The sequence below is a fragment of the Mustela lutreola genome, chromosome 1 (genome assembly GCF_030435805.1).
Source record: "Mustela lutreola isolate mMusLut2 chromosome 1, mMusLut2.pri, whole genome shotgun sequence".
NCBI lineage: Eukaryota > Metazoa > Chordata > Mammalia > Carnivora > Mustelidae > Mustela > Mustela lutreola.
The window spans coordinates 7749589-7763068 of record NC_081290.1 but is presented as its reverse complement, the minus strand read 5'-3'; positions in this window follow the sequence as shown (position 1 = coordinate 7763068).

Genomic DNA, 13480 nt, shown 5'->3' with positions numbered 1-13480 from the left:
TTATGTGTACCTATCTTCCTAACTAGATCATAAACTGGAAAAGAGTTCTCCCACAATACTACCCATGCTTTACGTAATATAGATGTTCACTAATGTAATTTTATTTTGCCCCCAAACCATGGACTTCCACTGAGGCTGACCGAATTGGAAGCAATATAAATCCAAGAAAGTGAGAAAAATAAGAATGACTGCTTTTTCCTGGTCTAAACTTAGGAATGTTCACCCTGGACCTCACAAAGTGGACTGGGAAATGCAAGACTCGAAGTTGAACAGTAGTACTATACATCACTAAGTGAGAGGAGCAGGAGGACGGATGCATGAGAGTTTGGAAGGCTCATTATGAACCCAGATGACCTCCGGTGTTCTGTGGTTACAAAAGTCACTGAATAAAAAATGGAAGAGAAATTTTAACTAAGTTACTAACAGAAAATCTTCGTTAGACTACCTGCTAACCCAAAGAGAGTCATCACTGTCAGCTCGGCAAACAAAACTGAGAAATTATAAGCATAGCTTGATGTCAATAAAAGGACATTTGAAGAGAGGCGATTGAGCCGCCATTGTTTTTTCTAAACTATATGGAAGCACCTGGCACAGTGAGATACATGTTATGTGTATGCTCTGTGATGTTTCGTCATGCACACAGAAAGAACTCTAGCATGGCACATTAGTAGGGCGGATGTCACTGGAGAAGGGCCCAGGGTGGGTCGAGGAGGACTGCCTCAGTGAGGCTTCAGAGTAACAGATTTACTAGAAAAAATATATATATATAAAATATATATTCACCATATAAATATAAATGCTACACCACACACACACACACACACACACGTACACACACACGCGCAACACAGATTTGTTCTGAGACTTTAACTTGGCAGTCAGAATGGAAGATGGATGCCAGTTGGGAAAGCACAGGAGCAGGCTGGAATCCTGGACTGACCACACCCCTTTGCACCTGATCTTTGTGCAAAGGTGTCCTATGGAAACCAGAGCCCTTTGCCACAAGTTTAAATACACATACTAGCCTGGGAAGCCATCTGAGGATGTGGAAGACTATGGGACAACTCAAGCCCACCTATTGTCCCCACTAATGGGTCCTAGGATCAGCCCCGGCATTGTGAGCTACAAGATGGCTGATGTTTTCTTCAGTCCTCCGTGTCCATGCAAGACTCTGCCTTGTGCCCCCTGAACAGACACATACAGGAAAGCAAATTCTGGGAAATGTAGTGCCTCTAGACAGGTTGACACATTACAAAGCCCTCAAGAGGACTTTAATTTACATTGTTCACGAGGTTTTTTTTGGAAAAAGATATATTTTATTAAAACTGATTTTTTAAAATCCTTAAAGAAATCAATTCTGAACCATTAAACTATGGCATATGGACAAGAAATCGATAATTTATTTCTAAGGCTGTCATGACACTGACAATATTCAAGCCAATGATTTAGAGAAACAATCAAAAATAGAAAAGATAGAGGAGGAGTCAAGATGGCGGAGAAGTAGCAAGCTGAGACTGCTTCAGCTAGCCGGAGATCAGCTAGATAGCTTATCTAAAGATTGCAAACACCTGAAAATCCATCGGCAGTTCGAAGAGAAGAAGAACAGCAATTCTGGAAACAGAAAAACAACCACTTTCTGAAAGGTAGGACCGGCGGAGAAGTGAATCCAAAGCGACGGGAAGATAGACCCCGGGGGGAGGGGCCGGCTCCCGGCAAGCGGCGGAGCAACCGCGCACAAAATCAGGACTTTTAAAAGTCTGTTCCGCTGAGGGACATCGCTCCAGAGGCTAAACCGGGGCGAAGCCCACGCGGGGTCAGCGTGGCATCAGGTCCCGCAGGGTCACAGAAGGATCGGGGGTGTCTGAGTGTCGCAGAGCTTGCGGGTATTGGAACGGGAAAGCCGGCTACAGAGACAGAGCCGACAGTAAGCTCGCAGCTCCGTGTTACCTTGAACCGGTCGCAGGCTCGGTGAGCTCGGAGCGCGGCCGGAGGTCAGGCAGACGGGAGTAACTGGGCGCTGTTCTCTGAGGGCGCACTGAGGAGTGGGGCCCTGGGCTCTCGGCTCCTCCGGGCCGGAGACCAGGAGGCCGCCATTTGTATTCCCGTCCTCTGGAACTCTACGGAAAGCGCTCAGGGAACAAAAGCTCCTGAAAGCAAACCCGAGCGGATTACTCACCCCGGCCCCGGGTAAGGGCGGTGTAATTCCGCCTGGGGCAAAGACACTTGAGAATCACTACACCAGGCCCCTCCCCCAGAAGATCAACAAGAAATCCAGCCGAGACCAAGTTCACCTACCAAGGAGTGCGGTTTCAATACCAAGGAGAGCAGCAGAATTCCAGAGGAGGAGAAAGCCAAGCACGGAACTCATGGCTTTTTTCCTGTGATTTTTTTTAGTCTTGCAGTTAATTTAATTTTTTCTTTTTCATTTTTTTTTTTTCTCGCCTTCGGGTAAAATTTTTTTTTTTAACTGTTACCTTTTTCTTTTTTAACGATTTTTTACTAGTTTATCTAATATATATATTTTTTTTTTACATTTTTCTTAGGTGTTTTCTTTTTTTAAAAAAATTCTTTTCTTTTCTTTTCTTTTTTTTTTTTTCTTTTTTCTTTCTTCCTTTTTGAACCTCTTTTTATCCCCTTTCTCCCCACTCACGATTTTGGATCTCTTCTAATTTGGCTAAAGAATATTTTCCTGGGGTTGTTGCCACCCTTTTAGTATTTTACTTGCCCCTTCATTTACTCTTATCTGGACAAAATGACAAGACGTAAAAATTCACCACAAAAAAAAGAACAAGAGGCAGTACCGAAGGCTAGGGACCTAATCAATACAGACATCGGTAATATGTCAGATCTAGAGTTCAGAATGACAATTCTCAAGGTTCTAGCCGGGCTCGAAAAAGGCATGGAAGATATTAGAGAAACCCTCTCGAGAGATATAAAAGCCCTTTCTGGAGAAATAAAAGAACTAAAATCTAACCAAGTTGAAATCAAAAAAGCTATTAATGAGGTGCAATCAAAAATGGAGGCTCTCACTGCTAGGATAAATGAGGCAGAAGAAAGAATTAGTGATATAGAAGACCAAATGACAGAGAATAAAGAAGCTGAGCAAAAGAGGGACAAACAGCTACTGGACCACGAGGGGAGAATTCGAGAAATAAGTGACACCATAAGACGAAACAACATTAGAATAATTGGGATTCCAGAAGAAGAAGAAAGTGAGAGGGGAGCAGAAGGTATACTGGAGAGAATTATTGGGGAGAATTTCCCCAATATGGCAAAGGGAACGAGCATCAAAATTCAGGAGGTTCAGAGAATGCCCCTCAAAATCAATAAGAATAGGCCCACACCCCGTCACCTAATAGTAAAATTTACAAGTCTCAATGACAAAGAGAAAATCCTGAAAGCAGCCCGGGAAAAGAAGTCTGTAACATACAATGGTAAAAATATTAGATTGGCAGCTGACTTATCCACAGAGACCTGGCAGGACAGAAAGAGCTGGCATGATATTTTCAGAGCACTAAACGAGAAAAACATGCAGCCAAGAATACTATATCCAGCTAGGCTATCATTGAAAATAGAAGGAGAGATTAAAAGCTTCCAGGACAAACAACAACTGAAAGAATTTGCAAATACCAAACCAGCTCTACAGGAAATCTTGAAAGGGGTCCTCTAAGCAAAGAGAGAGCCTACAAGTGGTAGATCAGAAAGGAACAGAGACCATATACAGTAACAGTCACCTTACAGGCAATACAATGGCACTAAATTCATATCTCTCAATAGTTACCCTGAATGTGAATGGGCTAAATGCCCCTGTCAAAAGACACAGGGTATCAGAATGGATAAAAAAACAAAACCCATCTATATGTTGCCTCCAAGAAACTCATTTTAAGCCCGAAGACACCTCCAGATTTAAAGTGAGGGGGTGGAAAAGAATTTACCATGCTAATGGACATCAGAAGAAAGCAGGAGTGGCAATCCTTATATCAGATCAATTAGATTTTAAGCCAAAGACTATAATAAGAGATGAGGAAGGACACTATATCATACTCAAAGGGTCTGTCCAACAAGAAGATTTAACAATTTTAAATATCTATGCCCCCAATGTGGGAGCAGCCAACTATATAAACCAATTAATAACAAAATCAAAGAAACACATCAACAATAATACAATAATAGTAGGGGACTTTAACACTCCCCTCACTGAAATGGACAGGTCATCCAAGCAAAAGATCAGCAAGGAAATAAAGGCCTTAAATGACACACTGGACCAGATGGACATCACAGATATATTCAGAATATTTCATCCCAAAGCAACAGAATACACATTCTTCTCTAGTGCACATGGAACATTCTCCAGAATAGATCACATCCTCGGTCCTAAATCAGGACTCAACCGGTATCAAAAGATTGGGATCATTCCCTGCATATTTTCAGACCACAATGCTCTAAAGCTAGAACTCAACCACAAAAGGAAGTTTGGAAAGAACCCAAATACATGGAGACTAAACAGTATCCTTCTAAAGAATGAATGGGTCAACCTGGAAATTAAAGAAGAATTGAAAAAAATCATGGAAACAAATGATAATGAAAATACAACGGTTCAAAATCTGTGGGACACAACAAAGGCAGTCCTGAGAGGAAAATATATAGCGGTACAAGACTTTCTCAAGAAACAAGAAAGGTCTCAGGTACACAACCTAACCCTACACCTAAAGGAGCTGGAGAAAGAACAAGAAAGAAACCCTAAGCCCAGCAGGAGAAGAGAAATCATAAAGATCAGAGCAGAAATCAATGAAATAGAAACCAAAAAAACAATAGAACAAATCAACGAAACTAGGAGCTGGTTCTTTGAAAGAATTAATAAAATTGATAAACCCCTGGCCCGACTTATCAAAAAGAAAAGAGAAAGGACCCAAATAAATAAAATCATGAATGAAAGAGGAGAGATCACAACTAACACCAAAGAAATACAAACTATTATAAGAACATACTATGAGCAACTCTACGGCAATAAATTTGACAATCTGGAAGAAATGGATGCATTCCTAGAAACATATAAACTACCACAACTGAACCAGGAAGAAATAGAAAGCCTGAACAGACCCATAACCAGTAAGGAGATTGAAACAGTCATTAAAAATCTCCAAACAAACAAAAGCCCAGGGCCAGACGGCTTCCCGGGGGAATTCTACCAAACATTTAAAGAAGAACTAATTCCTATTCTCCTGAAACTGTTCCAAAAAATAGAGATGGAAGGAAAACTTCCAAACTCATTTTATGAGGCCAGCATCACCTTGATCCCAAAACCAGACAAGGATCCCACCAAAAAAGAGAGCTATAGACCGATATCCTTGATGAACACAGATGCGAAAATACTCAACAAAATACTAGCCAATAGGATTCAACAGTACATTAAAAAGATTATTCACCACGACCAAGTGGGATTTATTCCAGGGCTGCAAGGTTGGTTCAACATCCGCAAATCAGTCAATGTGATACAACACATCAATAAAAGTAAGAACAAGAACCATATGATACTCTCAATAGATGCTGAAAAAGCATTTGACAAAGTACAACATCCCTTCCTGATCAAAACTCTTCAAAGTGTAGGGATAAAGGGCACATACCTCAATATCATCAAAGCCATCTATGAAAAACCCACCGCAAATATCATTCTCAATGGAGAAAAACTGAAAGCTTTTCCGCTAAGGTCAGGAACACGGCAGGGATGTCCATTATCACCACTGCTATTCAACATCGTACTAGAGGTCCTAGCCTCAGCAATCAGACAACAAAAGGAAATTAAAGGCATCCAAATCGGCAAAGAAGAAGTCAAATTATCACTCTTCGCAGATGATATGATACTATATGTGGAAAACCCAAAAGACTCCACTCCAAAACTGCTAGAACTTATACAGGAATTCAGTAAAGTGTCAGGATATAAAATCAATGCACAGAAATCAGTTGCATTTCTCTACACCAACAGCAAGACAGAAGAAAGAGATATTAAGGAGTCAATCCCATTTACAATTGCATCCAAAACCATAAGATACCTAGGAATAAACCTAACCAAAGAGACACAGAATCTATACTCAGAAAACTATAAAGTACTCATGAAAGAAATTGAGGAAGACACAAAGAAATGGAAAAATGTTCCATGCTCCTGGATTGGAAGAATAAATATTGTGAAAATGTCTATGCTACCTAAAGCAATCTACACATTTAATGCAATTCCTATCAAAGTACCATCCATCTTTTTCAAAGAAATGGAACAAATAATTCTAAAATTTATATGGAACCAGAAAAGACCTCGAATAGCCAAAGAGATATTGAAAAAGAAAGCCAACGTTGGTGGCATCACAATTCCGGACTTCAAGCTCTATTACAAAGCTGTCATCATCAAGACAGCATGGTACTGGCACAAAAACAGACACATAGATCAATGGAACAGAATAGAGAGCCCAGAAATAGACCCTCAACTCTATGGTCAACTAATCTTCGACAAAGCAGGAAAGAATGTCCAATGGAAAAAAGACAGCCTTTTCAATAAATGGTGCTGGGAAAATTGGACAGCCACATGCAGAAAAATGAAATTGGACCATTTCCTTACACCAAACACAAAAATAGACTCAAAATGGATGAAGGACCTCAATGTACGAAAGGAATCCATCAAAATCCTTGAGGAGAACACGGGCAGCAACCTCTTCGACCTCTGCCGCAGCAACATCTTCCTAGGAACAACGCAAAAGGCAAGGGAAGCAAGGGAAAAAATGAACTACTGGGATTTCATCAAGATCAAAAGCTTTTGCACAGCAAAGGAAACAGTTAACAAAATCAAAAGACAACTGACAGAATGGGAGAAGATATTTGCAAACGACATATCAGATAAAGGACTAGTGTCCAGAATCTATAAAGAACTTAGCAAACTCAACACCCAAAGAACAAATAATCCAATCAAGAAATGGGCAGAAGACATGAACAGACATTTCTGCAAAGAAGACATCCAGATGGCGAACAGACACATGAAAAAGTGCTCCATATCACTCGGCATCAGGGAAATACAAATCAAAACCACAATGAGATATCACCTCACACCAGTCAGAATGGCTAAAATCAACAAGTCAGGAAATGACAGATGCTGGCGAGGATGCGGAGAAAGGGGAACCCTCCTACACTGTTGGTGGGAATGCAAGCTGGTGCAGCCACTCTGGAAAACAGCATGGAGGTTCCTCAAAATGTTGAAAATAGAACTGCCCTATGACCCAGCAATTGCACTATTGGGTATTTACCCTAAAGATACAAATGTAGTGATTCAAAGGGACACATGCACCCGAATGTTTATAGCAGCAATGTCCACAATAGCCAAACTATGGAAAGAACCTAGATGTCCATCAACAGATGAATGGATCAAGAAGATGTGGTATATATACACAATGGAATACTATGCAGCCATCAAAAGAAATGAAATCTTGCCATTTGCAACAACGTGGATGGAACTAGAGCATATCATGCTTAGCGAAATAAGTCAAGCAGAGAAAGACAACTATCATATGATCTCCCTGATATGAGGAAGTGGTGATGCAACATGGAGGCTTAAGTGGGTAGAAGAATAAATGAAACAAGATGGGATTGGGAGGGAGACAAACCATAAGTGACTCTTAATCTCACAAAACAAACTGAGGGTTGCCGGGGGGAGGGGGTTGGGGAGAAGGGGGTGGGATTATGGACATTGGGGAGGGTATGTGATTTGGTGAGTGCTGTGAAGTGTGTAAACCTGGTGATTCACAGACCTGGGGATAAAAATATATGTTTATAAAAAAATATATGTTTATAAAAAATAAAAAATTAAAAAAAAAATAGAAAAGATACGTAAGCTGAATATTTGAAAACATTCAAAGGATCAACAGAATTTCCTCAACCAAATGTTGGTATGATAATGGCACACCCTTTATAATTTTCTATTTTCCTATGTACAGGAAGGTAGAGTTTTGTGCACCTTCCACAGAGGCAAAAGTTCTAAAAATTTAATGCCTGACATAACATCTCTTTTCCCTTAATTCACCACAAAGACTTTTGTCTCCAGCAAACTGTTTATCCCTTTTGCATATGATGTCTTTCCAACTAATTCAGTCCTTTTAAGTCATGAACTCCCAAAAGTAAATAAAAACAAAAAATAGCACTCATTAAAAGGAAGAGACCATATGTCTCCATCAAAAGTCATTTTTTTATAAAAATCAGCCTTTTTGTGGAACTTGAAATAAACTATTAACACTTCTGGAAGGCCTCCCTAAGTGACCTTGATAATGTGGTATTATTGTTATTTTTATGCCATCCAAGTGAATGTGAAGACTGCATTGAGGTGGGGCAGTAGGACCACAGCTCCAATAATCAGAGGCTGTAGTAACCTTAGCAATCTGAGGTATCTGATACATTTGTATGGCACTGGCTTATTGTCAGGAAGCACTTTGACAATCAAGTTTTCCAAGCCACAGTATTCTAACACAACACTTGCGTTGACAAGTGTTGATCTGTGCCATAGTTGTGAAACGTTGACTTAATCCTTTATGTTTAAGCCCACCCACACTGTAGCCAACAGCCAGTGAAGTCAGGCCATAGGCCCTCATTTAGGGATGCTCTCGGCAGCAGTGTGCTAAGTCTTTCCAGGCATTACACAGCAAACCAAAGAGGGAATTATTCTCTCTGTTTTAGTAATGAAGAGAAGGGTTGAGTAACTTGCCTGAAACCTGATTCCAAAACACATGGCTACTACTGTAGTATCCTACCTTCTTCCAACTCTGTTCATGGTTACAACCCAGCACCTCCCTTACTTAAGTAATAACAGCCCATATTTATGGAGAACCACCTATACAGATGTGTGTCTAAATGACTTGTATCTTTTTAAAATTTTTTAAAGGATTTTATTTATTTATTTATTTATTTTGACATAGAAAGAGAGCGCACAAAGAAGGGAAGTGGTAGGCAGAGGGAGAGGGGGAAGCAGGCTCCCCGCTGAGCAAGGAGCCCGATGCAGACCTTGATCCCAGGAGCCTGGGATCATGACCTGAGCCAAAGGCATACAGTTAACAGACTGAGCCACGCAAATGCCCCAGATTTATGGCTTTATAATCATTTAATCCTCACTGTTGTCCTACAAGATAGAGACTACTATTATCAGCATTACATACAAAAAGAAAACAAGCCTCAATGAGGTTCCTTTAGTGGGAAAAAGAGAAAGAATTAGAACCTTACAGTGAGAAGAAGAGAAAGAATTTAAGTCCTGGGGTTGGTTCAAATTCCAATACTGCCATCTTCCACATCTTTATTTCAAGTTAAAATATTACACCCCAAGCCTGTGCGCTTATCCAACTAGCATCAAACTATTTTATTTCTACCTTGCTCTCATTACATTGAATTGCCTTACACTTTTGGCTCTCTCCAATTTGGTGGACTTAATTTGAACTTTTTAAAAAGATTTTGTTTATTTATTTGTGACAGAGAGAGCGAGCAGGGAGAGGAGCAGAAGAGGGAGGGGAAGGAGAAGGAGAGAGTCTCAAACAGATGCCTCCCTGAGTGCAGTGCCCAACATGGGGCTCCATTCCAGGACCCTGAGATCATGACTTGAGCCAAAAAGCCAAAACCAAGAGTTGGACATATAACTGATTGAGCCACAAAGGCACCCCAACCTTTGACCTTATTGAATTTGGTTTTTCTTACTTCACCCATCACACTCTAAAAATTTTGGCTGATGGCCCCCAGCTGTAAAGACACCACTGATGACCTCATACAATATATTCTACTCTCGCACCCCAAGACCCCAAGCCTGGATATGATCCTTGCTACTTCACAAGGGGTTAAGGACAGAAGCCAGATCCAGACTTCTCTCTGTACCCCTCCCTCAGGCATCCACATGTGCTTAGTTAGCATCTTAAGCACCCCTGGGAAATGCCACCAAGGCCAGTTTCCCATAATCAGTGCTTGCTAGTTAATTTCCTCCCGTCCTCGGTCAGACAGACTCATGCTGGTTTGCAGAGTCATGCTTCCCAATAAGAGAAAGCAGCAATACTAAGGTGAACCACTGAATTACTGGGCACCTTAGTGCTGAAGTAAAGTCTCCTATCAAACACTTAAAACTGTTAATGTACTGACCGAACACCAAAAGGAGTTTGTAAAATAGAATGTAGATAGGATTAAAAGGATGGCAAAAATGGTCAAAGATATTCTTTATTTTGAAACCTTAAGAAATGAGTAAAATTAGTTCATATGCATTTTTTATAACAGAACAAAAGCCCAATAAAATATATCGAATTATCTATAGATATATTAAACTTATATCAACAATTTAACATGTTAAATATAATAAATATGTTAAGTAATACTGATGTTCTTAACAAAAAATGTATATATAAAACTAAAACATTAGTTTAATAGTTTTGTTATTTTTTGGAAATAAATGGTATTTTGTGACAGTTACATGTTATTTAATTTTAGAAGTGCTATTACCCTGTCTGAGTATGTATCAGACCCAGCCTTAACCCAATTTTGTTTTCACAAGAACATCCTATGGAAATCAAAATACGGTAGCAAAGATAAGTTCATCAAACTGAGGCTTCTTGATGTTCAGTTGGTCTTGCATTTGACCATTGAAAAAAAAATCTTTATTTCCTCTTGTAAAGCACATTTCTCATTTTTTTTAAGAAAGCAGAGGTATATGTACAATGGAATATTACTCAGCCATAAAAAAGAATGAAATCTTGCCATTTGCAACAGCATGATGGAGCTAGAGAGTATTATGCTGAGTAAAATAAGCCAGACAAAGATATCATATGATTTCACACATATGTGGAACCTAAGAAACAAACAAACAAAGAAAAAAACAGACTTAAAATTTTTAAAGATTTTATTTATTTATTTATTTGAGAGAGAAAGAGAGAGGTAGTGAGAGAGAACACAAGCAGGAAGGAGAGGGAGAAGCAGGTTCCCCATGAGCAGGGAGCCAATGCAGGGCTCAATCCCAGGACCCTGAGAACATGACCTGAGCTGAAGGCAGACACTTAACTGGCTGAGCCACACAGACGTCCCCAAAACAGACTCTTAAAAATACAGAGGTGTGTGGGTGGATGAGTGAAACAGGGAAAGGTGATTGAGACACCTCAATCACCTTAAAATAAATAAGTCACGGAGATGAAAAGCAGAGCATAAAGAATATGGTCAATGACATTTTAATTACGTATCGTGACAGATAGAGACTACACTTATGATGGTGAGCACTGAGTAATGTATAGAATTGTTGAATCACTATGTTGCACAACCAAAACTAATGTAATATTGTTTGTCAACTATATTTCAATAATAAATGTATTTATAAAATATTTTTAAAAGAAAGCAGAGGCTCTAATTGTTTACTTTCTCTTTGAAAGATTTTGCTTGTGTGTTTATATCAGTTTGTTCTTTGTTTAAAGCTTCTCTCACAGATACACACAAAAAAATTACATTTGTGTAGTATGAGTATTTAACAAAATTAAACATGATAATATTACAAATGTGTTGTAATTTTATCACATCAGACAACACAGACAAAAAATCATAAATTAATGGTCTGTGGTATCATTAAGATTTATTTGTAAGCTCTTAGCTTGTATCAGTGTGCAGGCCAGCCTCAGGGGTTCCTACCTGTAGCTTCTTAGGACTTTGACCTATTTTTTTCCTAAGCATATTATCTCAAAATAATGAGAATGGCCAGATATATATTTTATTTATATCTAACATAAACATTGTAAATACATTTCAGAAAAAACACATTTCTAGAACCACTTCCTCCCCCTGAGCAGAGCAATTCATAATATCTCAGAAAGCAACAGATACCTTAACTAGTAAGAACAGTCTGGGAAATTCTAGGTTAGAATATTATCCCTCAATGGTAATCTAATGTACATTTAAATTTCTGGGGCAGTGCCTTAACCCAAAGACCTGAAAGATTTCTGGTCAGAATGCTAGCAACCAAAGCAGATCAGGGACTACTTAGCTTTTGGTGTTAATCCAAACCAAACAGCTTCTATCCTTGGGGCTCAGCTGCCAGGGGTCTGAAGCAAGGCCATGAATGTAGTTGTGGCCAGTTGGTAGAGAGGAAGGATTCTGAGCTTCAGTCAGAGAGTCTAGATTTCAAAGTACTGCCAACTTCCACAAGTACATTCCCTCTTCGCTCCGGATCTTCTGTAGATCATGAGTAACGACACCAATGTGTAACAATAACACTGTGTAGATTTTCAATAAATACATGGAGTTCTTCCTGTATACCAGACTCTGTTCTAGGTCATAAAGATACAGCTGAGAAGAAGATAGAGAGTCTCCAGGAGCTTACAACCTAGTGAAGAGAACAAAGACAATTAACAAGGAAACAAATAAATTAGAAAGGTAAGTGCATTTCGTGCTAAGTACTAGGAAAACAATAAAAACTATGGGGAGCCTGGGTGGCTCAGTGGGTTAAAGCCTCTGCCTTTGGCTCAGGTCATGGTCCCAGGGTCTTGGGATTGGGCCCCACGTCAGGATCTCTGCTCAGCAGAGAGCCTGCTTCCCACCCCACCCCACCCCCCGCCTGCCTCTCTGCCTGCTTGTGATCTCTGTCAAATAAATAAATTAGAAAAAAAAAAAGGAAAATAATAAAAACCAGATAGTGGACTAGGGCTATGCTATCAATTACAGTAACCACGAGCCGCATGTGGCTATCTAAGTTGAAACTGATTAAAATTAAATAAAACTAAAAATGCAGTTCCTCAGTTGCAGGGGCCACCTTGCATGTCCTCCATAGCCACATGTGACTACCGTGTAGGACAGCTCAGATACAGGACTTCTCCATCATCACAGGCAGTTCCATTGGTGGCCTTGTTAACTAAGTAATAAGAACTTAGGGTAAGGGACTGCTTTAGATGGTATTTATATGCATAACAAGCTGTGCAATGAGAAAAACAAATGCTAGTAGGGACTCAATGAATTCGATCGATTATATTAACATAACTTCTGAGTCTATGTATTTTTTTCTCACTTTATTCCTCGATTTCTAAAGTCTGGGAATAGACCCACTTAAAGGTATTTTACTTTTTACTTCTAAATTGTGGTCTTCTAATATCTGAAATTCTAGGTTGACAATTTAGGCTCAACACACTTAAGTGAACAATCATTTTTTTTTTCCCTGCATGGTTTTCTTGATAAGAAGAAGGAGGAGGAGGAGGAGGAAACAAGTTCCCCCCAAATTTTGATGAATTATAAACCACAGAAGTAGCCAAGTACTTTCGGGTGAAAGGATAATTGGAACTTAAATTTCTTAAAGGTTAAAACTTTATTTCAAGTCAGGACACATGAAATTTCAAGATCTAACTTTGAGAAGCAAATTCTTCTGTCCTTGATTTTCTGTAACTCTGGCACTGATATACTCCATCCACATCTTAAAGATCTTTATGACAACAGAACTCGACTTTGTGTCCATTTA